The 25,452-nt window shown below is 37.6% G+C and overlaps 1 long non-coding RNA gene across 2 annotated transcripts; it reads left to right on the plus strand.

Moving 5' to 3' along the window:
- Nucleotides 1-607: 607 nt before the first annotated feature.
- Nucleotides 608-17,386, plus strand: LOC308664434. 2 transcript variants are annotated; one of them, XR_014025672.1, is made up of 4 exons: nucleotides 608-687; nucleotides 1,579-1,717; nucleotides 8,223-8,296; nucleotides 14,832-17,386. It is a non-coding gene; the product is annotated as an uncharacterized lncRNA (long non-coding RNA). The 2 variants fall into 2 exon arrangements; XR_014025673.1 differs by lacking the exon at nucleotides 608-687 and having other exon boundaries at nucleotides 698-1,717.
- The last annotated feature ends 8,066 nt before the right edge of the window (nucleotides 17,387-25,452 follow it).

Here is a 25,452-nt window from a genome sequence, read left to right on the forward strand (position 1 = left end):
ATAAAGATTCCATTTGAATGACTAGCCAGTCTAAGTCCACCTTAAAGATGTTTTAAGGAGAAGCGTTCTGTCTGAACATGAGTGTCCCTAAGAATGGGAAATTAAGCTGAGCAATAATGAGATAAGCAGATTGTAAAGCTATAACAGAAAGATTTATTTGAAAAATATTACAGGGATAGGCAATACTTAGTGCTATTCTACTTGCTGAAAGCACATGTCCAAATAATGAGTCATTGAGCACCCCAATCTCTTTTTCACATATAGTGATGGCATATGGAAATGACCTAGGGCAATCTTGAAAGACAACAAGATGCTGCTAAGGCACGGGTCGGCAACCCGCAGCTCTGGAGCCGCATGCGGCTCTTTCAGCCTTCTCCTGTGGCTCCCAGCCATTTGCAGAGAGAGAGATGGAGACAGAGAGAGGCACTTGCGCTTCTCTCTCTCTCTCTCTCTCTCTCTCTCTCTCTCTCTCTCTCTCTCTCTCTCTCTCTCTCTCTTTCTGTGTGTGTGTGTCTCTGTGTGTCTGTGTGTCTGTGTGAAACTCACGCTGTTCTCCAAGAAGCTGACAAGCTTATTGGGCGGGGCTCTTGTCTTTGCTGCGTCTCCACAGGAAGCAGGAAGCAGGAGAGCCAGCCCAATAAGGATGTGTGTCAGCTTGTCCAGAACAGTGTGAAGCCAGCTTGCCAGGTGAGCAGAAGATCGGAAAGAGGGAGAGAGGGGGGAGGAAGAGAGAGGGAGGGAGAGAAAGAGAGGGAGAGAGAGGGAGGGAGAGAGAGAGCTCAAGAGAGAGACCTCATGCACAGCAGCCTCTATTTCTTTTTAATTAAACTCTTCAATCAAGTTCCCCCCCCCCGTCATGTGCACGCGAGAGTTTTGTGGCTCCCAGTGTTTTTTTTGCTCTGGGAAACAGGTCCAAGTAGCTCTTTGAGTGTTTAAGGTTGCTGACTCCTGTGCTAAAGGAACAGTGGAAAATATGTTAGCTTAGCCCACAACAGAATGTGGGACGGGCCAGAAGCTCAGAAGAGACACACACCACCAGGAGACAGGGGAAGAGAAATCCCTCCAGACTTTCAAGATTCTGTTAATGTAATCTTACAATAAAGTAGAATTAGCTCATTTGGTCATGTTTCCTGTCTGATCTATCTCATAAGACTAATACATATTCTATAAACATTATACAAACAAGGGGTGGATTTTTTTTCTCTGTATTTATTATTTAAGTATAAAAAACAAAAAAAGAATACAAATGTATAAAAGGGGGAGCTGAAAAAACTATACAACCAATAAGATAGGAGAATGGAGTTGGTTGAGGGGCTACCAGAATTTCCTCTTTATAATTTTTTAATTTTTATTTTTTTTACTATGTTTAATTATGTATATTTTACTTTTACCTATTTTTATGGCTTGTATGTTTTACTTAATAAAGAAAGAGGGGTTCAAACAACTCCAAAACTTTCTATAGATTTTTAAGTGATATCCTTTTCAACAAGAAATATTTTTGAAATGAATTCATTGCATTTATGTGGTTGGAGATGCAATGAAATTAACACTTAATTTAAATCTATTGTTCTATTTCAGTAAGAAGCAATTACATGTATTAACTCTTCTTTGAGATTTAATATTTGCTATCACATGGAAGTTGACTCCTGGACAAAAAAAACCATGAACGTACTGTACAGTATTGGAAAAACAAACATATGGCTCCAATTATTCAACGGTTTGTAGAATTGATTAATGTATATAATTATGATTTCAGTTTATTGATATCTGTGTGATAAGGAGTGGGCCTTTGATTGCCTGGTTGCACCCAACATTTTTATATCATTAATCACCCTTGCTGCCAGCCCTTCAAGATTTTTCAGATTAGGAAACAGATTCCATAAAAAAACTAGAACAATACTTTATTGAGTTAGTATAATAACAGAATACTGCAAGTCTGCATTTTCCCTTCCTCTCGTCTTAGACCCAGAGAGTCAGGGAGGAGCAAGTCTGAATCGCTTCCAAATACTTTGTTTTTCTCCAGGGCTCAAGGAATGCATCTCCATTTTCTGTTCTTGTAACAGTTTCTGAATATTTTCTCCAAAATCATTTCCAGGATTCCTGATACCTGTAGGCAGTGCTTTTTTTGTAAAAGAAAAAGGTGCCGGAACTCACACATGTCATACAACCCATGTTGCCTACCCTACAAGGTTCCATCCAAAAAAAGGTGTCGGAACTCCGTTCTGAGCATTCTATGAGGAAAAAACCCTGCCTGTAGGCACCTGGAAAGCACTACATGAATTTGTATCTTCCCACCCGAAGGCAGGACAAGAAGCAATGGATTGAAACTAATCAAGGTGAGAACCAACCTTGAACAAAAGAGAAATTTCCTGACAGCTAGAACAATTAATCAGTGGAGTGGCTTGCCTACAGAAATTGTGGGTGCTCCAACAGTGGAGATTTTTAAGAAGAGATTGAACAATCATTTGTCTGAAAAGATATAGGTTTTCCTGCTTGAGCAGGGGGTGCACTAGAAGACCTGCAAGGTCCCTTCCATTATACTGTTATTCTGTTTAAGGAACTTTGGGTGGTGGATGCAACACCAGCTTTGAAGACTGGTACACCCAGCCCTAGGTTAATATTACAGATGAATTCCTAAAATTGAGATGGAGGAAGACACTATGATATGAAATGTCTAATATTATCAAGAGGGGCTCACTCCTCTTATTCAGATTTCAAAAGAGGTCATCTACAGGAACAATCAATATTATTTCCATCTCATATCCAAGCCTGAATCCTAACTAGTAAAGATCCAGATAATGCTCTTCATCTCTGATCCTCTGTAGATGATGCCCCTTCACATTCTGTAGAATCTTTCTCCGAAAGAGAGGATTGGGAACTGGACAGAAGTTCATCAGTTTCCACAAGATCAAAACAATCCCAGATTACAGTAGAAGGCACAGTCCTAATCAAATAGCCTAACTGCCCAATTGAGGTTCAGACCCAAGTGAATATGAGTGAAAACATTCAATCATCACATCAGCCTGCAAACATCATGGCTCATCTCACCTTACCTAAAAGTTTCCTGATAACCGTATACAGGAGAGGTGGATAAGAATGCTTACATGCCATAAGTGCTGAAAAAGAAGATATTTTCCTCTCTGAGAAATCTGGATAGGCTTTCAAGACTTGGTGGTTATACTGTACAATAATATAATATTCTTACATCCTTGTGGTGTCTATTTCCTGACCTGACCCACATTGAAGTGCTGATAAGAAACCATAAGTAACACCAAGCACTAAGTAACCTTCGTGGTGATAAGAAACTGGGATAAGAATCCCAATAACATATCCCTGAGATTACTTCACCTCTGGATGAAATAATGGTCAGTTAAATCACCAGCGGGTAACCAAAGGTCTCTTGCCCCAGACGGATATCCTATCTAGTAGCCTCTAGGGAGATTGGGTTAAAGTGCAAATGTAGATGGACTTTTCCCCCATTTGCTTGTAAATATACTGGACTTAGAGGCAAATTGACTTTCTTCTCATGCAGAAAACTCCACCATTCCATAGGCTTTCACTTTTATGGTATGTAACACCAAGAATAGAGGGATTCTGATCCATTATCAAAGGTATATTTAATCTAAGGAAGAAATAGCAGTAAAGGTAACACATAACACAATCAAGCATGAAAATGACTTTCAGCTGCTTCCACTACAAGCTGGAATGAGATAAAGCCAATGTCCCAAGGATGCATCATATACAACAGTAAAGTATTCATACTGCAGTTAGGGGAATAGCAATAGCACTTAGACTTATATACCATTTCATAGTGCTTTACAGACCTTTCTAAACAGTGTACACAATCAGCATATTGTCATCAACAATCTGTGTCCTCATTTTACTGACCTCGGACGGATGGAAGGTTGAATGTGAAGATGAGGTCACAGTCTTCCCAAATATGGGGAGCGGTATTTCTATTTAAATGAAAACAATTCCCAATTTGCATACAAATTTTTGAAAACTTTTTGGGTAATATATAAATTACAATAAGAAGTAGGAGTAATCAACTTTTTCTTTATGGAGAATCAGCTTCTGAGCACCCTGCATGAGCTACCACCCTGAGAATACTGAATGCAATTTATTAAAGTGGTATCCCTCTTTTTTGGAAACTTCTCATAACCACAAAATATTTAGCCTGCTATTTCGAAAGAACTTTGCCAACCCTGCTTTTCTAACAACCCAACTTACTTTTGGAAAGTGGTAATTGAAACAGATTCCATTCTTAGGATTCCTGCATTATAATACCATGAAAAAGTAATTTTTCCTTAATTACCCCATCCTCTGTAGACCTGAAAGGGATTAGAAAAAGATTACAATGTGCTATTCCAACTGAATTACAAAAAGCATTGCACATAGCTATCCTATTAACTTCAGAATGCCAATGTATTGTAAAATGCAAAAAAGTAGACAATAATTTGTTTACAAATATGTTAATGTGGTAAATATCATACTGTTTCTTGCAATCAGTGAAATTGCTGATTGCAAAATGTACCTCATAGCATAGATTTCAGAGGGCAAAATTGCAGTTAATATACTACTTTTATCTTGTGTTTTACTGCTTTCCAGCATAAATTGTTAAGAACCAATTTACCTTGATGATATTGGCAGTGCACACATGTAAATGAGATTTCTGTGTTTGTTTGTTTAGTTAGGTGCTGGAGTAGGATACAGTTAACTTACTACAGAAATTCAAAGACTTGAAAAATATCGAAAGACTTAGTGAACTATTATAATGCAAGAATATTATGAAAACTGTTGTGCTAATACAGGTAGTCCTTGACTTAACAACAGTTCATTTAGTGACCATTTGAAGTTACAAAGGCACTGAAAAAAAAGTGATTTATGACCATTTTTCACACTTATGACTGTTGCAGCATCCCTATGGTCGTGTTATTTACATTCAGATGTTTGACAACTGGTTCATATTTATGATGGTTGCAGTGTCCCAGGGTCATGTGATCATCTTTTGCAACCTGACAAGCAAAGTCAATGGGGAAGCCAGATTCACTTAACAACCGTGTTACTAATTTAACCACAATACACTTAACAAATGTGGCAAGAAAAGTCATAAAATGGGTTAAAACTCACTTAACAAATTTGTCACTTAGTGTGATGTCTCCCTTGAACGATTCCCCAGATACCTCCTCAGACGTCAGCTCAGGGGAAGATGAATCAATTCCTGGCATATCAGGAACTGAGTTGATTGATGGCTCTGAACAGCTGTCCGGAAAGGATTTGGCTGAGGGTCCAGCTGGGGAAACTTGCAATAGCAGGGGTCCAGCAAAGAGGAGGAGGAACTGCCTTTTGCACCTGATCCAAAAACACATAGGGCAGAAAAAAGGCAGGAACAAAGAAGGTCATCCAGACTACTCAAGAGAAGACCCAGCTGGTCTTGATGGGCTGCACCAGAAGCTAGCTATTTATCACAGCGGATGGAGGCATTGCTGGGAACAATGTGTTTGTTTTCTAGCTGTGTGTTTGGTCGTCATGTTTCCTGCTTCACTCTGGATTGTCATTGTGATTGGAATTTAATCATGCCTTGGAGATTCTGAACTTTTCTTGCCCCATGAGCTCTCTGTGTGTGGACTTAAGTTCTGCCTGGTGGATTTGTCTGGTAAAGTTAGTTTGTTTGAGCAGCTTTCAAGTGCCTTGTGGACTATTGGGCCATTGCTCTGTCGGCTAACCTTGATTTGCTCATGGCTGGACTTGTTTGGGACAAGCTGAAGGGACTTGCTAGAGAATATTAATAAACTCACTAAATCACAGTTATGTGTGTGAGAGAGTGAGTGGGGCAGCACATTTAGCAACGTAAATTCTGGTCCCAATTGTAGTTGTAAGTCAAGGACTACCTATATAGAGAATCTTCTTAGACCCCAATGGAGCAACTGGAATTATTATTACTAGATGTGTTTATGCTGGAAGAGCCCTTTCTTGGTTAATTTTGCATGTGATATAATCATGTACAACTCCAACTTGCTTTTCTAGATATTATAAATGCAGCTCTATGTAGTTCATTGAAGTTATCAGGAAAATTATTTCATTGGATGCTAATTGAAGGCATCAAATGAAGCGCTAAAACTGATGTTTTCATCATGTTTTTATATCTGTCATGTTTCCTGTAACTTCTAGTATCAGAAAGAACTAGGTGATTTTTAATCGGAGAGTTGTCCAATGTTCAATGTATGGTTCAACCTTGGAAATACCAAGATATAGCATTGTGGACAGATAGATACCCAGTGAAAGAGAACTTAGAACCACCAAGACATAGCTGCATTGTTAATCTGCTTTTATTTTTAGGAAATGTTCGGCCAAAAATATTTGATATTTTAATTAGTTTTTTTAATTGATAGATTACTATGATACAAATTTTTAATAATATTTAGAATATATGCTATATTAAATTAAAATATGCACATGACATTCTCAGTATGGAGGCAAATAGCTTTCATCCTAGAAAATGCGGATTTTGGTGTCATTGTCTCTCTTGAAATATTTGTTGAATGTAAATGGACACGTCTTTCTAAGTCATCAACCTATCCTTATCTTAATGTTCCAGTAATTCAGTGGCAGACCTCTTAATTGTATAAAAGATCCGAAATTGTATCCTACTTTGTGTCCAATAAATCATCCTTCCTCAAGTTGTGTAAGAATGACAATGTTTAGAATTCCCTGGCAGCAGAGGAACTCTTTTGAAATGGCTGTTTAAGAAATACACAGTAGTGATGATAGGGCAAGGCAGTATTTTAGATTTGAAGGAGAAAGGACACTGTGAAATACAGTAATGTATTTCATCTTAAATGTAGCCTATCTTAAAATCTTAAAACAAACCATTATTTTTTCTGGGATTGCTCTGTAGCTTGGATGACACACAGTTACTTTAATGAATTTTCCCATATGCCCCCAGGTACATTTTCCCTTTGAATCTAAATCATTGTACAACTCTGAGAATTATATTTTGACTGATTAGAGGACTGTTATTTTACATGCTGATTAGCTTTGTGTATCATAAGAAACTATTTTTCTTAACTGTAGTTTAATAAATACTATAAGCCTCAGTTGGCTGGATTCAAGCAATATATTATGCCAATGCCAAACAAATCAAATATATGAACCATCTACATCTTATGATTCCCAAAAATGATTTTTTAAAAGTTGTACCCATAGGATAAAAGATTATCAAAAGGAAAACTTCATACCTTGTGATGCCCAGAAGACTGTTATATTGAGCAATGAATTAAATATTCCTCAGAATTCAGCAGTAACCATAGTTACAAGACCTTGTACACAGGATTGTTAGAATGAAACCATTCCACCACAGATCTTGACTTTTTCATTTTTAGAAACAATTGGGGTGCTACCAAATGAGACTTTTATGAGACCCCATCATCCCACATCAAATTCAGTGCATTTCTCACAGTGTAATGCCCCCAATGTTTGCAAAGTGCCAGTAACAGACTAATGCTAATCAGTGTTAAGACCCATGAAACATATGGGTCCTTTCAACCCATATAAAACTAAATTTTACAGAAGGTAAACATTCAAGAATGAATGATTCAAGAATCATCCTGTATCATCCTGAACCACCATCATTAATTCATCTGTTATATGATTTTCTGGAAAGAAAAATTCAGAGGACTTGCTGCTATCCTACCGTACAGAACAGAAGGCATTTTATCCTGCTCTGCATTTCTTAATAGTTTCAGAAACAAATGTTCCTGTGCAACTGGGTCCCACATGGGGAATATTTTGCAGCTCACTAGGCAAATGTGCAGAAAACTGAAGTAATAAGTACATGGATTGAAAAATAAATGATGGAAATTCTTTCTTCTTGTATAATATTTGAGACATAAAAAAGTTAAATCAAGGAACACTGGAAGGTCCCAACAGCTGGTGAGAGAAATTAGCAACCCATAAATTAAAAGCAGAAAAAATGAGTGCTGATTGGCTACTCTACTTACTTACTACCCATTTCTATGAACAAACCCTTGCTTAAAATGCAAGCCATTGGGTGGGATATGAGAAAACAGCCAGAATGCAAATTATGAATGTCTTAAAAATGGCACAGTCCTTAGACAAAGATGGAGAGTGTCAGTAAATAATAAGGCTCGGTGTTAAAATATTGCACTAAAAATATTGAACTTGTGGAGACCCAGACAATGTTATCCTCCATTTGTTGACAGCTACCAGATCATCTGTAAGAATATAAACCAGAGGGTAATCAGTCAAGTGGTGTATGACTGCACAAGGATTAATGGTAAGTTTGAGATAACTACCAAAGTTACCAACTGATGAACTGTATAATACAAAGAAGTATTATACAAAGAAGCTCTTCCTACTAATATTCTTCCTTCATTTCCTTGAAAATTAGAAAGCTTAGAATTATTCTCTGTTAGCAAGTAACCTGGTCTGTGGGTTGTTTATTTATTTTAAAGCATTTGGGTTCATCTTATGTGTTTGTAGTGCTTCTGACTATAAATGGGTTAACATGCAGGGTGTGGCATTAGGAGATTGCAATACTTCTGTAAACTGAATCAAAACAAAAATTTAAAAAAAGTATGGTAAAACAACTGAACTTTCACCTATTTTTTATCCTGATGTCAACAATTTTGGGTCCCTGTGATTCCCAAACAATTCTGATTCCTTCAAAACTATATATAAGATGAACAGGACCAAAACTATTTTTAATTCTGCAGGCTAAACAGTAATCTATATTATGCAGAAAAAAGAAGATGAATGCAAACTCTTAAAACTGTTTGCCCAAGTTTGGTTGCATAGTGCACAACAGCACATAGGTTTTGTCTGTTGCTAGAGATAGAACTGCTAATAACTCTCATCCCTTCAATGTCCAGATAAAACCAAATTAAGCACATGGTAGCCCAGGCTATAACAGTGCAGAACCTTTAAAAAATGTTAATTATAGTCAAATCTAAAGCCACTTTGTCTTTTTTAAAAAAAACCCAAAACTCTGAAGTTTTACACCAGAGATGAACTGAGTCAATCAGAAAAAGTGGCAAAAATAATTAAACTCATATATGTAGCATCACCTAGTGAGGAAATTCACTTTCTTTTTAAAATGCCATCATTATTGCTCCCTTCTCCCCACAGACTGATGGTTATTTTTATATATTAAATGCATAGATGAAAATATTTCATTCCACTTTTAAATCAAATTTTAAGCAAAAAAATCATTGAAACACACTAAAAACACAAACTGCTAAAATGAAGAAGGCAAAAAAAATCCTAAATAAAACCCAACAAAATGAGAGAAGGGCTAATAGCAGCATTTTGAATCATCATACTATGCCATACTGTGGCATGTATTTGATTTAGCATTCGCAAATCATGCTAAGATTTTAGATTAGTATCTTTTAGTGGATGTCACTATAGTGAACTAATCAATAAAAGTATATGTAATAGAACAGAGTAAATAATAATGGGAAAAGAAAGGCTGCTAAATTATGTTTTTATAAAAACTGTAAAAAAAGCCTTTCATCATATTTCTGGGAAAGTCCTCAAATTGTCAGAATCCATTTATATCATATTTCATAAATGTATGGTTAGAATATTGTGCTTATTCTCGGGATTCTGCCATCTCTCTGAGGGGGTGGGAGAGGATGGTTATTCAGATTACAGTAGGCTGTTTTCAAAGACCAGGAAAGATTTTGATCTGGGGGGAACAGGGGGAGAGAGAGAGATCTGGGTTGCATCTCCATTTGGAACTGAAAGGAAGAAAGCAATAACAATAAACACAAGATTTCCCTTTCCCACGAAAGGGCCTGACACCTAAGTAAATGATGTGAACCTGACCAAATGGATTTGAGGGGAGGGGGTTGAACCGGGAATGCTTTATGTAGTATTGAAATGTAACTCAATGTCAGATCCCGTCTTGTATTGCCACAACTGATCTCATCCTAGTAAACTTTTCCTTTTGGACAAACTTGGATCCAAGAGTTCTTATTTCCTAAGATGTGGATTGGGGTGGGTCCTGACACAAATATTGACATGTCAACAGTCCCTTGCTGCAAGATATCTCTACTTACAGAATTATGTTTGATCATTAATTTAGTTACAGTTGTAGCATCTCAAGAAGAATCTTAGAAATTGAAATTTGGTGAAGAGGGAAGTTCCTTCTGAAACAGTAGCCACAGTTAAGAGAGGAGTCACTACAATATCATAAAAATGATCATGTTTTAAGATTCCCAAGTAGTTAAGTTGTATTTTCTAGGAATAGAACAATGTTTACCGGAGGGAGGGAGGGAAAGGTATTTATATGCATGTGCATGTATTAATGCAAAATTGATATGTTATTGATGAGCAGTAATAGCACATTTTTATACCATTATTGTTTTGGGGGGGCTTCAGCTCATTTTGCATACTTGGCAGAATTTCTAAAAAAGTTTGGAGATTTGTCAAACAAGGAACAAGGAAAAGTATAGCAGCAAATCTGTTAGAACACATATTAATTTAGCACATCCACATAGAGCATATAGCCATGTTTAGTTTAGAAAATTTATTGTAATGATTCACTGTAACAGGTAGTAATGGCCACCATGTCCAAAGCTAGCATATCCCTAAAAGGCAGGCACTAGGAACAGTAAAAGAGAATTATAGCCGTTATGTCTTTCAGGTGAATTTTCAAAGGACTCTGACCAACCATTGTGAGAATCAGAATGCTAGATGAGAAAGACTAGCCATCCATTACTTGAGACTCCAGGATGTTTCAGATACAACACTGTCTGGTAATATAATATCAGGAGGACCTGTAATAAAAATCACTGGAGAGACCCAGGGTGACGCCTGGGATAGACCTTTGCCCTGAACAAGATATATTTGGTGCTAAATATTTTATATTAAAATGTTTTCCTAGACAGGTTAGTAAGTTAAGAATAAAAAAAATGTGTAACAGAACATAAGTTTAGCATATAGAGAGTATGATTCATTGCAAGGCCTTTAAAATGGCTGGTGTGATGTGAATATAGATTTTTATTAGCTTGGGGCTGAATGAGCAAGCATTGAATGTTGCCAGGGTCAAAATAATTCAAGGTTTTTTAACATCCAGGAGTGCCAATTTAATGTTGACCCACCACTTTATACGTCACCTTTGTAAAGAATGCTGGGCAAGCATAATATGATCATGATAGCACAAATCAATGAGGAAGTGTGCCAAGTACTCCAAAAACAGCTGCCAGCAACAGGACAGCCCTATCAAAAGCCTTGTGATCAATGAGACGATTAATCAAGCAAGTGTTCACAAGGATATACGTTGCTCTTGCAAGGTCAGCACAGGACATGTTAAAAAAAAATACAGACAGCACATAATGCACAATTATATCAAGCTGCGTATTCTCCACCATGGAAATGTTCTATCCCAAATGCCCCATGGTTCTGACCCTGTTCATTTTCATTGAACAAGTTCCTTCCACTGCGGTAACCACATGTTCTAAAGCAGAAATTGCCATCATAATGGTCATCATTCTGGCAAATCTATACATTAAACATTATAACGGTTTAAATTTGTCCGATTTTGTCATGTTCAAAAGATCTTTCTTGAAGTCTAACAGGAATCCCAAACTTCCATTAAAGAGGTCATATGATTTTTGGCATTCTTGGATAAGATGCAATGAGATTTCAAATGATTAGAGTGGGAGAAGGAATTATCTGTATCCCCAGCTGGTAACCTAGTCCTATCTTAAATATCAAGAGAGTATGATCAGCATGATTTCTGTTGATCTGTGGAGGATATGCAAAATGTGAAACAACTTCACTGCTTAAGTCAAGAGTATACAACAATTGGAACCCTCCAGATTCTAAATTGTTTGGAATTGTATGTACTTGAAAATACTTGGAGGGCAAGAGAACTGACTTAAGCTTTCTCCAAATCAAATTTAGTCATGAAAGGTAATCATGTTAGTTTGAAATTATTATTATTATTATTATTTATTAAATTTTTATACTGCCCTTCTCCCGAAGGACTCAGGGCGGTGTACAGGGCAATAAATATCAAAATATACATACAAAAGTTAAAAAAGATTAAATAATTATGCCCAATATAATACAATAATTAAAACAATGTTAAAACCAAATCCAAACCCCAAACCCATCAGACCAGGCCAGATTGTTCAAATAGAAATGTGAGGCAATGTGATCTAAATCATGTTTCAAATGTGAATTTGAATACAAAGTGAATACACATGCCTATTTCAAGTTGTGATACCTTATTTCCAGCAAAAATGTTTACATTACAAAAAGGTATGCTCGATCACATACTGTGTATTGGGAAAAACAGTAGAAAAAAATGGACACACTTGTGGGAATGGCCATTTTTTGGCCTCTCAACCTTCAGCTTTCCCAAACGTTTTTTATCGGCCTCTACGTGAATTACAGTGATGAGCACACTCTCCTGGTTCACACAGAATGGCATGTGGGAGGTTTGGGAAACGCTATGATAAAGCTTTCACATATATCTTTTAGTATCTTGTTTTTGTAATGATCTCATAGGCACCTGAGTAGTTCTCACTATGTATCCAATTATCACTATGTATCCTATTTTTTGAGATTGATGGGGTTTATGTAATGTTGTATTTGGTATTCAGAAAAGAGGAGGTGAATAAAAGTTCAGTGGGCAGTTGCTCAGGAGGTTTTTTGGTGAGACGAGGCTGCCTGGCTGGTTCAGAGCATCTCTATCAACCCGGGTCTGAATTCATTTCTCTACTACACTTACTTTAATTTTATAATTAATTAATTAATTTGCCACCCATCTCACTGCAAGTCGACTCTGGGTGACTTACAAAGTTAAAAGCAATAAAACAATACAAATATATAGAGTATAGCAATAAAATTATAAGACAATATAAAGATGGAGAGGGAGTGAGTGAGATGGGATCTGCTATTGGCCTATCAACCACCTTCAGCGTGGCGCTCCCTCATTGGAGTCCCATGCTAAGTGACAGAGCCAGGCTTTCAGGTCTTTACGGTAGCTCAGAAGGAACAGATCTCACTCTGGAGGGGTAAGATGTCCAAAGAGCAGGAGCCATGGCAGAGAAGGCTCTTCTTCATGAAAAGGGTGTAGAATCCAGTACATAGCCATATGCAGTGCTTTTTTCTAAAAGAAAAAGGTGCCGGAACTCACACGTCATACAACCAGCCTTGCCTACCCTACAAGGTTCCATCCAAAAAAGGTGCCGGAACTCCGTTCTGAGCGTTCTATGAGAAAAAAAGCCCTGGCCATATGTATTGTAAGAGAAACAAGTACAAACTTTCATGCATTTTCTCTCTCTCTCTCTGTCTCTCCCCTCTCTCATCTCAGTTAATAAAATTATGCTTCCTAACAAAAAAATGAAATATATCACATATGAAGCAGTCTATATGCTCTAGCTTATGCTCTTAAGGTTTCAGAGAAAGAATTATAATGTATGCCCTGCTATGATTCTTTAAACTATACAGGTAACCCTCGATTGATGACCATAACTGAGCCCAATATTTCTGTTGTTAAGTGAGACATTTGGTAAGTGAGGTATGACCTTTCTTGCCACATTTGTGTTCTGTACCAGCCTGCTACCAGCCCTGCAGATAAGGCAGGGACAACCCCTTTACAAGAAGGCAAGAGGCTGGAACTAAGCCTGCCAAATTTATGGACACAAAAGCAAACAGAGCAAAAACAAGACATGAACCATGAAACAGGAGCTATTCAAATGGTTGCCTTCAGCAAACCAGCCCTCCCACGCATTCCTCTTTTAAACAGTTCAGGGCATGGCTTCTCTCTGCCTCCTTCTGAGGTGCCCCATTGCCTTCCTCTGTTTACTCCTGATTGACTGCCTCCTGCATCGGGCGTCCTTGAACAGGGACAGCTGTGGGTCATCTTCATCCACGCTGTCAGGCTCACACAGCTGGGTCTGCGTCGTAACCAGGTGGGAGGGGCCTGGCTGAGGGCTCTCATCAGCAAGCTCTCCAACACCCTCAGCAACCTCTCCAACTCCCCCCTCCTCCTCCTCTGAATCGTCCGACCCAACTGCCGAACCCACAGGCTGACCCTGAATCACAACAATTTTTTAAGTGAATCACATACATTTAGTTAGCAACATGGTTGTTAAGTAAATCTCCCTTCCCCATTTGCTTGTCAGACGGTCACAAGAGGTAATCACATGACCCCAAAACACTGCAACCATCAAAAATATGAGTTGCCAATCTCTGAATTTTGATCACGTGAGCATACAGATGCTGCAACAGTCATAAGTGTGAAAAACGGTCATAAGTCACTTTTTTCCGTTGTAACTTTGAATGATCATTAAACCAACTGTTGTAAGTTATAAGGACTAGAGTCATGCTGGAGTCATCATTCATGTGCTCTATTGGGAAGTGATGGGTTCTCCTAGAATTCAACTTTTAAAGTATCTTTTCCATAATTCTTTCATTGTTTTATTTAAGGATTGATGTTTTTTGCAGAACAATTTACAGAAAATGCACAGAACTTCTTTCAATCAGCATTCTTTTGGAAATGTTATGCGTTGAATTTTAATCCGCCACCTTGTTTTGCACAGGAATTTTTATCTGTATTTTGGGTTTTCATTTTGTTTTTCCTAAAAAGCTTATCTTTTTCCAAGCCTCCCCCAGCATATTTTGCCTTAACTTAGTTCATGCAGTCCTTACCTCCCTTGGTTATTTATATTTCTGTTACCTATCTATACTTTTAAATTACTGGAAATAATACTTCCTCTTACAAGTCATATTTAAGGACATAATGCTCAGTTTGTCATAGTATCCTAAAATCAGTTTTTGTTTATCTGTGATAGGTCATAATGGCTTGGATCCAAAGCACTGATTTGAAGGAGAGATCCTGAAGATCCACAAAATCCTATCAATCCAAAGTGACACCTGTTCACTTCAAAGAGGGAGGGATATGAAATCTGCAACCCGTCCATTTATTTCTCCACATGCCTTCTATGTATGCAGTGCAGTCTTTGGACCGAACCAGCATTTTTAGGAGATTCTGCCTTATCATGTGATTCAGCATTTTCCAAATAAATTGACATTGGGAAGGTTGGCTTGTCTGGGAATTAAGAAGTTTTGACTCCTCATTTTTGGACAATAAAGCTCAGGCTAGGGCAGTACACTACAGTCAAGAGTAAGAAAAATATATATTTTAAATATCCCCCTGCCTAACTCAGAAGAGTTAACCAATGGAAAGAGCATTTAGCTGAGAACTGAAGCAACTCAGTTTGTATTATTCCAACAGTAGCCAAGATCAATCCAGTTCATAATTCTAATATCTACAATAGAGCAAGTGGCCTGGAATATTATAACGTGGATCAATACAACTTACCATATGACTTTCAAATTGATTAAAACACCGCAAGACTACGCATGCTACCATATAATTTCCACATTAATTAAAATAATCACATTTCAAGCATTATTCTTAGCGAGTTTATCCTAATCTTGACAGCAACTGCAAATAAAGCCATCTGACTGCTACATAAATATTATGAACTGATAGCACACCACTAATTATTTCAGTGGGTATCTTAGCATTCTTTTTCCTAATCAATGGGAGGGGAAAATTCTTTCTGGACTAGAATGCAAGTTATAAAATAAAGCATAATTGAACTCCACCTTATTTCTTATGAAAGGACATTTTATCAAGGCACCCAAAGTCATTTACTTCTTACTTGTGTATAATCATTTATTCCATTTCCACATCAAATGTAAATACCTTAGTGTTTCTTACCTTCATAATCTTTAGAACCATTCTCTGTGCTGCATCTGACAATCTTTTTTTAATATTAATTTTTATTGAAATTTAAACATCCACATTTTAAAAACCACTTAAAGAAATTTGCAGACAGGATGAAAGGCAATGACATTTTTTTTTAATTCCAGAATTGGGAGAAGTGTAACATAGAAATCTCTCTCCTTACTTTGCTGCAACTTCAGTATTTTGATACAAATTTTATACATTTCTTGTACATTGGTAAAGTTTAAATCAATAGAGCAATGCAAATAAAGCAGGAATCCCCACGCCCCTTTGCACAAGCAGCAGGCACACATACAAACCATCCCCTCTCCACCTACATTAACGGAAGGATAGAATCAAGATCATGTGAAGTGTTAATACCACTTTACAATGCCTTGGTAAGGCCACACTTGGAATACTGCATCCAGTTTGGTCACCATCATGTAAAAAAGAAGTTGAAACTCTAGAAAGAATACAGAAAAGAGCAACAAAGATGATTAGAGGACTGGATGCTTAAACATACAAGGAACATTGCTGGAATTGGGTATGTCTAGTTTAATGAAGAGAAGGATGAGGGGGGACATGATAGCAGTATTCCAATATCTCAGGGGTTGCCACAAAGAAGAGGGATTCAAGCTGTTCTCCAAAGCACCTGAAGGCAGGACAAGAAGGAATGGATGGAAACTAGTCAAGGAGAGAAGCAACCTAGAACTAAGGAGAAACTTCCTGACAGTTAGAACAATTAATCAGTGGAACAACCTGCCTCCAGAAGCTGTGAATGCTCCAACACTGGAAGTCTGTAAGAAGAGATTGGACAGCCATTTTTCTGAAATGGTATAGGGCTTCCTGCCTGAGCAGAGGGTTGGACTAGAAGTCCTCCAAGGTCCCTTCCAACTTTATTATTATTACCACTGCCATTACCGCCACCACTGCTATTGCTAGTCACAGAGCCAGAAAGATTGGCGACTGCTGAAATAAAGGAAAGGAAATCACAGAAAAAGTGAAGGAAGGAAGCTTTTGGTGGGTTTTGGAAGTCTAGAACTTGAGCTAAAACAATCAGGGACAGGGTGAGATACAGGTAGTCCTCAACTTACAACCAGTCACTTAGCGACCAATTGAAATTACGACAGATTTCTCCAGAACTACTTACAACCCAGATTCAAAGTTCCAACGGCTGGAGGCCCCCACAGTCATGTGATCATATTTTGGGTGTTTGGCAACCAGCCAGCATTTACAGCAGTTTGCAGCACTCCATAGTTACAGGGCCATGAATGATGACATTTTTTTTCCAAAAGCCAGTGTTTACTTCCAGTCTCCCACAAAAAAATGCCTATTGTGGATGATGGATTTACTTAAGAACCATTTTGTCAAGGTAATAATAGCTAAACAGCTTATGTAATGATGTAATGTAACATAAGGTGGATGATGCAATGATAGGAATGACTCAGCAGGAGTTTGTGTCCCTTTAAGAGCCTGAGTATAAAAGGGAAGGCTTTTACTGGAGCATCTCTCTCTCTCTCGTCTGTTTTCCTGCTGTAACTGCTGTATGTTGGAGTTTGCTGTATTACCATGTATATGTATATTGTTCCTGGTGTATATTATAGACAGTGTAATATAAACCACCATTTAACATAGAGCACTGTTTACTGTGTTTACTCCTGGATTATCTCAGCACAATAAGACTGCATGCTCTGACACATTCACTTAATAACCATCATGTTCACTTAACTGCAAAAAGGTTATAAAATTAGGCACGGTCACATGGTAACCTACTTAACTGGCACAACTTATGACCATCATTCCAGACTTGAATATGGTCACAAGTCAAGGTATTAGTGTACCTTGTACAATGATTTGCAGTTCTTATTGAGAGATTGGCACTTAACAAAAGTCTTCAAACAATGTATGCTTGTTATCAGTTCAGATTCAGTTGTAGTTCTGCAAGATGTTGCTAGGGCTTCGGCTACAGATTGTGGCAAAAAACAGAAAAAAGATTGTAATACTAATGCTCACAGTGGTGGGAATTTTTATAGGTCACATACTCAACTTCCAGCTTACCACTTTGCTGTTGTGTAAAAATTATAAAATATGAATTGTGTAGCATAGAGGTCAATGGTAATTTTTTGTAGTTTTTGTATTTTTATGCAAAGAGTCCCTGAGACCTGAAAAATATTTTAAGAGTTTCTCCAGCATAAAAAGACTTAGAAAGGCTATTCTAGATATCTTTAAAGCATAGGTCCATAAATCATATATTTTTCACTGATGCCATTTTTTTAGCACATCAGCAAATTTCAGACTTCTTCTGTCATGGATGGTGAAAACTAGAACACAACTCACACACTTTATCGGGACAATGATCATTGGGTTCCAATAGTGGTGGGATTCAAATATCTGAACAACCGGTTCTCTGTGTGAATGCCACTTCCGGAAGTCCATTCTGGGCCTGGGCAACAAAAAATTAGCTACCGGTTCTGCTGAAGTGGTACGAACTGGATGAATCCCACCACTGAGTTCCAATTTACAGAAGAGGAACAGATAAGAATAGAAAGATAAGATTTTACCAGAACTTTGATTTATAGAATAGAAAATTCTAGAGCTGTGATTACTTCTGATTTTAGGATCATGAAGTAAAATCAGTAAGTTTATTATGTAAGCAGAACTGTTTTATTCTTAAGGAAAACTGCACTTTTTAGAACAGAACTGGAATAGCCATGGTCTCTTGTTAAGGAGTGGAGGAATGTTGAAGGGGTTAGGCGAATACCCTTGACTGTGAAATTGTCATTTTGCTCAGTTACGTGGCTGGCTCTTTATCAGGTTTGCTTACCATAACAAGAGCTGTGGTGGCACAGTTCAGCAATTCTCACCAGCTTAAAGTTGACTCAGCCTTTCATCCTTCCGAGGTCGGTAAAATTGTTGGGGGCAATATGCTGACTGTAAACCGCTTAGAGAGGGCTGTAATGCACTGTGAAGCGGCATATAAGCCTAAGTGCTATTGTTATTGCTTATACCAGAGTTTCTTAAACATTTTCTTCTCAGGATCCTTTCCCACTTTTAAAAATTATGGAGGACTACAAAAGAGTTTTTGTTTGTAATGTGTTATATTTGTTGATATTTACCATTTTAAAAATTAAAATTGACACATTCTTACCACTACTGCTTCTCCCAACTATTTGGTGGGATTTTAATATTAAATTATTTTTCAGCATAGCCTTACAAATAATTTTCATTTCACACACACTTGAGAAGGTCTTGGAGAACCCCAGCTATCCTTGGACTAAACTTTGAGAAACAATGTCTTAAACAACTCAATGAAGCTGAATCTACACAGCTTCTAGTCCATTTCATTCTACCCCTGCTAAGCTAAGCAACTTTCTTTTCAGCAAAGAAAGAATGGTGGGGAGAAGGGAATAGTTTTCTTAAGTAGATGGGATTATAGAAATGAGGAAAATAAACCTGTCACAGAAGGAGTAATCCTAAAATAATTTCTCTTTTTATTTCAACCATAACACATCTTTCCCTTCATGTTCCTCTTCCATGACTAAAAAGTACTTCCATGGATGAAAGTACAGGTGAAACTCGAAAAATTAGAATATTGTGCAAAAGTTCATTTATTTCAGTAATGCAACTTAAAAGGGGAAACTAATATATGAGATACAGTAGACTTATTACATGCAAAACAAGATAGTTCAAGCCGTGATTTGTCATAATTGTCATGATTATGGCGTACAGCTAATGAAAACCCCAAATCCACAATCTCAGAAAATTAGAATATTGTGAAAAGGTGCAATATTTTAGGCTCAAAGTGTCCCACTCTAATCAGCTAATTAAGCCATAACACCTGCAAAGGGTTCCTGAGCCTTTAAATGGTCTCTCAGTCTGGTTCAGTAGGAATCACAATCATGGGGAAGACTGCAGACCTGACAGTTGTGCAGAAAACCATCATTGACACCCTGCATAAGGAGGGAAAGCCTCAAAAGGTAATTGCAAAAGAAGTTGGATGTTCCCAAAGTGCTGTATCAAAGCGCATTAATAGAAAGTTATGTGGAAGGGAAAAGTGTGGAAGAAAAAGGTGCACAAGCAGCAGGGATGACTGCAGCCTGGAGAGGATTGTCAGGAAAAGGCCATTCAAAAGTGTTGGGGACTTTCACAAGGAGTGGACTGAGGCTGGAGTCAGTGCATCAAGAGCCACCACACACAGACGGATCCTGGACATGGGCTTCAAATGTTGTATTCCTCTTGTCAAGCCGCTCCTGAACAACAAACAACGTCAAAAGCGTCTTACCTGGGCTAAAGAAAAACAGACCTGGTCTGTTGCTCAGTGGTCCAAAGTCCTCTTTTCTGATGAGAGCAACTTTTGCATCTCATTTGGAAACCAAGGACCCAGAGTCTGGAGGAAGAATGGAGAGGCACACACTGCAAGATGCTTGAAGTCCAGTGTGAAGTTTCCACAGTCTGTGTTGATTTGGGGTGCCATGTCATCTGCTGGTGTTGGTCCACTGTGCTTCATTAAGTCCAGGGTCAATGCAGCCGTCTACCAGGAGATTTTGGAGCACTTCATGCTTCCTTCCGCAGACGAGCTTTATGGGGATGCTGACTTCATTTTCCAGCAGGACTTGGCACCTGCCCACACTGCCAAAAGCACCAAAACCTGGTTCAATGACCGTGGGATTACTGTGCTTGATTGGCCAGCAAACTCGCCTGACCTGAACCCCATAGAGAATCTATGGGACATTGCCAAGAGAAAGATGAGAGACATGAAACCGAACAATGCAGAAGAGCTGAAGGCCGCTATTGAAGCATCCTGGTCTTCCATAACACCTCAGCAGTGCCACAGGCTGATAGCTTCCATGCCACGCCGCATTGAGGCAGTAATTGTTGCAAAAGGGGACCAAACCAAGTATTGAGTAATAATAATAATAATAATAATAATAATAATAATAATAATAATAATAATAATAATAATAAGAAGAAGAAGAAGAAGAAGAAGAAGAAGAAGAAGAAGAAGAAGAAGAAGAAGAAGAAGAAGAAGAAGAAGAAGAAGAAGAAGAAGAAGAAGAAGAAGAAGAAGAAGAAGATGATGATGGAAGGGACTTTGGAGGTCATCTAGTTCAACCCCCTGAAACCCTATACCATTTCAGACAAATGGCTGTCCAGTCTCTTCTTAAAAACTTCCAGTGTTGGAGCATTCACCACTTCTGGAGGCAGGTTGTTCCACTGGTTAGTTGTTCTAACTGTCAGGAAGTTTCTCCGTAGTTCTAGGTTGCTTCTCTCCTTGAATAGTTTCCATCCATTGCTTCTTGTCCTGCTTTCAGGTGCTTTGGAAAATAGCTTGGCTCCCTCTTCTTTGTGGTAGCCCCTGAGATATTGGAACACTGCTATCATGTCACCCCTCACCCTTCTCTTCATTAAACTACACATACCCAATTCCAGCAATCGTTCATGCATGCTTATACTTTTCAGAGGTCCGATATTGTTCTATGTACACCTTGTTTCATTGATTGCATGTAATATTCTAATTTTCTGAGGTTGTGAATTTGGGGTTTTCATGAGCTGTACACCATAATCATCACAATTATGACAAATCACGGCTTGAACTATCTTGCTTTGCATGTAATGAGTCTATCTCATATATTAGTTTCCCCTTTTAAGTTGCATTACTGAAATAAATGAACTTTTGCACGATATTCTAATTTTTCGAGTTTCACCGGTATTGTCTGAGTCCACAGAATCTTGAGCTTCCTTCTGAGATTTTGAAGTTTGTGGTGAATCTGTTTTTCACAGTGGTAAGTACTGTTATTTCTTTTTAAAGTTTGATGATTCTATGCACACTTCTACAATTGGGCAGGAATACCATCTTTATTTTAAAATAAACATTATACACAACAGTCATAAGTCATAAAATAATATTTCTGCTATAAGAGAGAATCACAACACAATTTCTTTCTTCTTTTTCCAGTCTTGTAATTTCAAGCAAATCAGTATAATTCATTAGGAAAGTAGATTTTAAAATAAGGATTACATGGTTTTTACAGTTATGCACTGAAAAATATCCCCCAGAGCAAAAAAGGAAATAGATAAACATGGTCAGCTGGCTTTTTTCCCTTCTCTCATACAAATTAAATCCGCCATTTGCCAGGTGTCTATACCAAGCAAGGCCCCATAAATACTGGTTTTATAAATAAGTGCTTCATACTGCCACATGGCTAAGGAACTCAAATAGAATTTATATTCCTCAATTTACAGCCATTTAGCAACCAGTCAAAGTTGCAATGAACACCCTCTCCCAAGCTACTAATGACTCAGTTTGAAGTTCCAATACCCCCACTGTGGTCACATTTTAAGCGCTTAGCAACTGCCATGCATTTATGGCCATTTGTAGCATTCTGTGGTCACATGATCTCAATTTACATTTTTTTTTTACCAGAAACAGATGTTTACATCGTTATTCAGTAAAAAATGCCTATTGGATTCAATGGGTCACATTCATTTAATAGCCACTGTATGTATGTATGTATGTATGTATGTATGTATGTATGTATGTATGCATGTATGCATGCATGTATGTATGTATGTATGTATTTATTTATTTAAATTATTTAAAAATGTATTGGCTGCCCATCTTACCAAAAGGAAACTCTGGGAGGCTTACTATATAAATTGTACTGGAATATATTATTAAAGAATTTACATGATGATCAAAAAGTAGTACTTAGAGTTGAAAATGGAAATTAAATGGTTCAAAACTGGTAAAGGAGTATGCCAGAGTGATCTACGGTCACCTTTATTTATTATTTTTATATGCTGAATGTATAGTGAGAAATGTTGAACTAGAAGAAATTGAAATTGCTGGAAAAAATATCAGCAACCTTAGATATGCTGATGCTACATTTTGGATGGTTAGTAGTGATGAATGCTGTAGAACTCTCTTGTTGAAGATTAAGGAATCTGTTCCTTCCTAGAAGTCAATGTAACTGAAAATATGACACTGTGAACAAACAGAGAAATTCCACCGACACCTCATATGACATAATGTTGTATATCTGCTCTGAGAGCTGAAGGAAAATGGTCTATCTATCATCTATCTATCTATCTATCTGTCTGTCTGTCTGTCTGTCTGTCTGTCTATCTATCATCTGTCTATCTATCTATCTATCATCTATCTATCTATCTATCTATCTATCTATCTATCTATCTATCTATCTATCTATCTATCTATGTATTTATCTATCTATCTACCATTCTGATGGCTTCTACTGTATATATTGTATCTCCAACTGAAACCACTGAGCTTCTAATGATACTGAACTGCATACAGTCATCTAAAGTGCAAAGGTCTGTGAATACAATTCCAGGTAGATCGTTTGAAGTACACGGAATAAAATCTGGCTGCCCATCCCCCTCCCTTTCTGATGAGTTCCAAAAGAATGAAACTGATCACATCATACCTCCTGGTGGTCAAGTTTACCGTCACCTCTCTAGTGAAGATAAAAAGGTATAAAAACAAAACTGTTGCTAAAGTTATGTCAATATCTAATGCAGATTTAGATATTTGACATTTGGTTTCTAGGACTTAAAAGGAACTAACAACAATCATTAATGGTCAGTGAAGCATAAACCTTTAAATTGAAATTATTGGTTCGGGAGACAAATGAAAGAAACAGGAGAATGTGTTACTAGTATATTCTCTCATGCTTTTTTTAAATATACATAGTAGTTATTCTTTTGTCTATATTATTTTTTTCATGCTTTTCTTTGTATACTATTATTTAACATTTTTTAAAAATAAATATTGAAGCAGTAGGCGTGAGCTTAAATGGACTCCAGAAGATGGTAGAGGACAGGAAGGCCTGGAGGAATGTTATCCATGGGGTCGTGATGGGTCAGACACGACCGCAGCTAACAACAAAAAATAAATAAATATATTAGAAAAGCATGCAATACCAGGCCAAAACAAATTGGCAGAAAAGAACAGTTTGCCTTCTTTATGTATTGCATTGCATTGCATTGCATTGCATTGCATTGCATTGCATTGCATTGCATTGCATTGCATTGCATTACATTACATTATTGTAATAAACCAGCATATAATAAATCAAGAAACAGATATTAAAGCAAAATAAACAAGTGACTGTAGCCATGAATTACAGTCATCTGCTATTTTGTGAGAAAAATTATGTCAGAAATGAAACATCACACTGACAAAAAAATATGTATTGCAGGGCCAAGGTGTTCCCAATTGTAACTTATCAATGTGAAAGCTGGACCATCAGAAAGCCTGAAAAAAAATGCCTCTGCTGAAGAAAACTGTTCATAACTTGAAGCACAAGAACAAGAAAAAAATGATATTAGGGAAAGTAAAACTAAATGGGCAAATCAGAAACTTGCCTGAACAAGGCCCAATCAGAACTCAGCTTCTCAGACCAACCAATCAGAACCTTGCAGAAACCAAAAACCATTCTGGAATCTAACACTCCAAAAATGACTAATCAGAAGCAAGCATGAACGAAGGATCAATCAGGAATCAATGCCACCAAAATGACCAATCAGTGTTAGGCACAAAGAACTAGTCAGAGATGAGTACTCATGAACCGGGACCAACAAGTTTGGCTAAAAAGCCAAGCAGAAGTCAGAACACCTGGCTATAAAGACAGAAGCCTATTCAGTCCCTGCTCAGTTGCCTGTGGTCTATGTAGTAGATGACTTTGCCACTGAAGATGCCAGCCACAGTTGCTGGACAAATGTCAGGAAATCTGTTTTCTAGACCATGGTTACCAAACCCTGCCCAACAATAAAACTAGATGGCTCATTTGAAGTATTCATAATGAAGCTAAAGCTTATGTATTTTGGAGATAAAATACAGAGGAAGAAGTTACTGGAGAAAACTCCAATGCTAGGGAAAACGAGAGACAATAAAAAAAGCCAATTTACTGTAAGTCAGGTTGGCAAGAGATTATCACTGAGGACATAATTGGCTCTCAAAAGAAGCAGTTTTGGCAGACGAACCTGGCAAAATGATGTCCACTGAGTACTAAAGAGTTAACCCACAATTTCTAAAAAAAAATAGCAATATACATTGTAACATCTCATACTACTATAATAAAGATCTGGGACATTAAAAATGGACATCGTGGTATGCCATGATCCACTATGATTATTTTGTTATATTTTGGTCAGGAATGAGAAATGTACAGTCCTCCAAGGCTACTGTGTTATGTTTCCCAATATCCATTATTTTATATGTTGACTAGAGTTATTAGGAATTTATAATAGCTTTCCCACAAAGAGAGCCCTCCTGAAGTGCTGGGACTGTAATTTTGGGAAAGAGTGCAAGATGGGAAAAGCCAGTTCAGGACTAAAATGTGCACTGCATCCCTAGATATCAGAAAGGTATCTTTAGAAGTCACTGCTGTTCTCCTACAACCCATCAAGCTCTGTAAGTGCTTTTGGGCTAATTACTATTTCCAGGCTTGCCTACCTCACAGTTGCTCTGCGGATAAAAAGGATGGACTATGAGCTCCCACAACAGCTTCTTCTAACCTGTCCAATCTGCAGATGATTGAAGCTAAAACCTTCAAATTCCACAATGGCTACGGATACTTAGAGTTGCTGCTCTGAGTGCATCTGGAGGGCATCAGGCTGAGGAAGCCAAGAAACTAGGAAATCAGAATCTAACAATTATC

This window comes from Vipera berus, assembly GCF_964194415.1.
Source record: "Vipera berus genome assembly, chromosome: 2".
NCBI lineage: Eukaryota > Metazoa > Chordata > Lepidosauria > Squamata > Viperidae > Vipera > Vipera berus.